The 4,586-nt window shown below is 43.9% G+C and overlaps 1 pseudogene; it reads right to left on the minus strand.

Moving 5' to 3' along the window:
- Positions 1–2,906: 2,906 nt before the first annotated feature.
- On the minus strand, positions 2,907–2,990 carry LOC114235976 (small nucleolar RNA U3; annotated as a pseudogene).
- Positions 2,991–4,586: the final 1,596 nt, after the last annotated feature.

A 4,586-nucleotide genomic window follows, 5' to 3' on the forward strand; every position in this document is an offset into this window, starting at 1 on the left:
TATTCATTTGTATATATCACTCACTCATGCATTTATTCAACAAGAGTTTATAAAATATCTGCCATGTACAGCCCTGAATATATAAAGATGAATAAAATGTAGCTGATGCTCTCAGCCTTCACGGAGCTCACACCTGTTTATTTCTCTACCTCTGTCTCCATCCATGCAGCCAAACATCCATCCATCCATCCATCCATCCATCCATCCATCCATCCATCCGAGATGCCTACTGAGTCCTTTGTGGCTCTCAGAGATTCAACTGTGCCTCAAACCCCCAGCCCTCTGAAACTCTAAAAGCCCTTCCCAGAGTTTGTGTACTGGATGTTTGCTCCTCCTCCTTCTCTCTGTTTCTGTGCTTTCGGGCTGCCTGGAGAGTCCTTATTCCAATACTTCAGTGTGAACACAAAGCCTTGCCCCGTCACTGGTTTCTGTCTCTCCAATTCATATGTCTTAATTATTTTGGGAGTTTAGTAATTTTATATAAGATGGGGGGAAAAGAAAAGGGAAGAGTCATATCATGGAGCCTTTGACCATTACACATTTCCTCTCCCTTTCTCTCACCCTTCTTGTGTTTCTTCTAAAGATGTAAAAATATATGAGACTTCCAACCCTCCCTGCCCCAACAGACACACACACACACACACACACACACACACACACACCCCCTACAGTCTCCCACTGAATAAATCATTCCCTGGGGGCTCAACTTTTACCCCAAGTCAGTTGGTCAAACACAGTTTTCCAAAGAAAACTTCCCAAAAGGAGTTCTAGAAAGGAAATGGATTCTTTCCCCCTCGACTATGTATTATTTATCTATGTATATTATATCTTAAAACCCCAGTCTTAAGACAGGGCATGGAGAGCTGAATAAGTGATGGGAAATGATTGATAGGCAGATAGATAGGTAGGTAAGTAGTTTACCTTAAAACTAGGGTCAGCTTTCATGTACCTCAGAAAAAGAAAATGAAAAACTTCAACAATTACAGTTCGGTTTGCACCTCTATTTCTTAAGCTAATGTTTTTTAAGTAGGTGTCTTGGCCTGCGATCTTGTACTGCAAGGTACAAAAAAGCATTTAATCAAGTTTAAGCAATAAGGCATGTACTAAGTTATCTGTTGTTGTGTAACAAATTACTCCAAAACTTAGTTTCATGAAACAATAAGCATTCATTATCTCACAGTTTCTGAGGGCCAGGAGTCTGGGGGCAGCTGAGCTGAGTCGTGCTGGCTTAGGGTGTCTCTTGAAGGTGTAGTCCAGATGTTGGCCAGAGCTGTGGTCATGGGAAGACTTGACTGGGATGGAAGATCTGCTTTTGAAATGCTCCTCACATGGCTATTAGCAGGAAGCCTCAGTTCCTCGTAACGTGGGTCCCTTCTCACAACGTGGTACGTGGCTTTGGAGTAATCTAGAGGACAAGGGGAAATCACAATGTATTTTATGACCAAGCCTCAGAGGTGGAGGGGAGTACGTGTGGGTGTGGCTAGTAGGGGTGAGGATCATCAAGGGCCATCTTGGAGGTGGCTTCCATAGGGCATGTACTCAAGGGCACCAGATTCAATTCCATGAACATCTGAGAGCAAGAAACTAGTGGAAGCAGAAATAGGAAGGTAGGAAGCTATGGTCTCTTTCAACCCTGCTTCTTACTAGTTCCTTTCCATCTACAAGTGTTAGTGGCCTAATATGGTCACTTCAGGCTCCAACCCCACATACTTTTCAGTACAACATGAGCAACAACAATAATAACAGCAATGTATGCTTTCTTAATATATTTTATAGTTATCGCTATTGCAATGGCTAACATTTCTTGAGCAGTTATAGTCTATGTTCAAGGTTAAGTGCATTGCATAAGATTACATTTAATTGCAAAGTCATATGCCTATTTTATAAATGAAGAGACTGAGAACAGTGATGTTGAAGGTTACCTGGCTAGAATTTCTGTGTCACTCATTTCACTTCTTTTGAAGGCAAAGTCTCTCTGGTCACTGCCAGTTAGGTTACAGTACAGTTAGGTTACAGAACAGAGACTGTTCCTTTTGAGGCTGTGGGAACCACACACCAAACTAGATGGAAAAATTAAGCATGGCAGGAAAATTGATTCACATATCTGCTGGAATAAGCAATCGTTTTGTTAAACTTAAGACTTTGCCTTAATTGCCACCATTAGTAAATAGGAACCTACTTGTGCAATGTGCAGACAGCAGCTAAGAACATTAAAACTACTATAAAAGATTTTTTTCTCAGAATACCAGCAGTTTAAATGTATGCTATTATTTTCTCATATTAAATTTTGCCATCTCGTGGCTTGCCTTACAGCTACTGAAGAAGCAGGAGGTTTTTGAAAGGCTACACAAGTAAAAATCCCAGAGGAAGGAGTGGATGTGTATTCAAATATACATTCAGCTCCCTTTGCCAATAAATGAGAGGATAAGGAGCCAGAATTTCCCCCATAAAAAGTAGAGAAATAATTTATCTACCAAGTGCTACATCCCACTGTATTATATTTTTGTCTCCTTCTATCTTTTTATATTTGTATTGTTTCTGGTGAATTCTTATCCACCAAGCCAGTGAATAGAGGAATGCGGATAAGTAGCATACATTTCCAAGATGGGAGTGTTCACTCATTCATTCAACAGAACACCTGTTGAGCTTTGGCATGTGAGGTGTCATGCTGGGCGATGGTGTATTCAGGATTCATTCATCATCCTCTGATTGTATTTACTGAGTGCTTTTTAGCTTCCTGAGACCTTGAGAGATGCTGTGAAAATAAAAAAAAAGAAGAAAAGGGAGTAAGATAAATGAGATAAGCTTCTTGTTCCTAAAAGACTTTGAAATAGCATTGAGAAAACAAAATTAACATGAAACAAAACAAGAAAGTCTTTTTTTCCCCCTAAATAATGGGACTTTATTGCTATGCATTCTCTGTGCTCTACATGTTCAGAGAAACTCCTCTGGTAACAAACTATAGAAATGATCCCTGAGAGTATAGTCTTAAGACAGTTATTAAGTGTGAATTTTTGTGGTACAATCTCTGAGAACACCAGGAGTTTATAGAAGGGGCTGAAGAGCCGAAGGGAGGGGCTGGGGAGGCTTCTCAGGGGAGGTGTCACGGGGGCAGGTGCCCCCGTGTGAGGTGCCCTCACAGGGGGCTGCTAAGAGCCCTGGAGAGTGGGGTTGGGGGAGGGATGGTAAGGAAGAGAAGAAGGGGGTGCTCTGGAGAAAGTCCCCCCACTCTGTCTTGGTTTCACCCTGGGTCAGACATTTTTCTGCCTTACATCTCACCCTCCCACACCCCTGAGAACGTCCAGAGCTAAATTGGATGTTGTGATGAACACTCAGGCTTGGACGAGGAGGGTTTAGAATCTCATGGGCCCTGAAACTGCAGCCCATGCCACCCCCTGGATTCTAAAGATGAGAGTTCGACCCAGAGGAGGAACCCAACTCCCGGAGCCTTTGGTCCTTCTCTGGTTCCAAACAGAAAGGCTGGGGGCCATTGTGGAGAGAGCTCAGAGGAGAGTGACAAGGGGATTACGAGGTGAGTGCACAGCCTCAACAGACAGGTATTATTCAATCTGGAGAAAACGGAAGGATGAAATAAACATGATCCTTAAGTACATCAAAGGTCTTACATAGCCAGAGGCTGGGGACTAGCACTGATTTCTCTGAAGGGCTATGGCAACTCCATCGGAAAGTTTGGGGTCAGTGCTGTTGGGCTACTGCCTACCCTGACATGACCAATGCCTCTGGACAGGCACCACCTATGAGGGGAACTCCAGGATTCTCCTCCGGTGGCCAACTGCCCCAGTTTGCCCAGGGCTTTCAGTCCTAAAACTGGGACTTTCCTGGGCAAACTGGGGCCAAGAGTACCTCCTCTTGGTACTTGCGTTTTGACTCAGCAGCTCACCTGGTCCAGGCTCAGGTGTGCTCCCCTCTAATACTGCCCACGGGAGTCCAGAACCCCCAAGATGACCCCCATGACCATCAGTTCCAGGGGCGAGTTGAGCTGAGACGGAGTTTACCCAAGACCACATGGTCTGGTTGCTCAGAGAATCCCGGGCACGGCAGGAACCTCGGTGCCACTTACCAGGCCTGGAGGTCACCATGAAGAACAAAAACAGGAGAGTGAGTGAATGAAAATAATAAATGGATCGATTCTTCTGTCCAGTTGTCCAGTTTTCCCAGTTGGGAAAACAAATGGGTGGGGCCACAACTTCCCTCTGTCTGAGGCTCACACAGTGAATTTATTTACAGTCTCTCTGCTTCTAAAAGACGTGTCAGGCACAATTTCTGACAGTTCATAAGACTAACTCTCTGCTGAGAGCATTTTTAAAAGGGCCGAATCTCTCTGGAATAATTTTAATTGTATCTCAGACAGCAATGATTTTTCAAAAAGGGAATGGTTTTAATTACACTTAAGCATTTCGACATGCTTGGCACTGTGCTAAGTACCTCGCTGGGATTATTTTGCTAAACCCTCACCATAATCCTACAGGCAAGGTTCCATCACACTCCCCATATTAGCAGGTGAGGAAACTGAGGTCAGGAAAGTGAGGTCATACGGTGGTAAGCTGGGCATCTGGCTGATGAGT

Source organism: Balaenoptera acutorostrata, chromosome 1 (genome assembly GCF_949987535.1).
Source record: "Balaenoptera acutorostrata chromosome 1, mBalAcu1.1, whole genome shotgun sequence".
NCBI classification, from domain to species: domain Eukaryota; kingdom Metazoa; phylum Chordata; class Mammalia; order Artiodactyla; family Balaenopteridae; genus Balaenoptera; species Balaenoptera acutorostrata.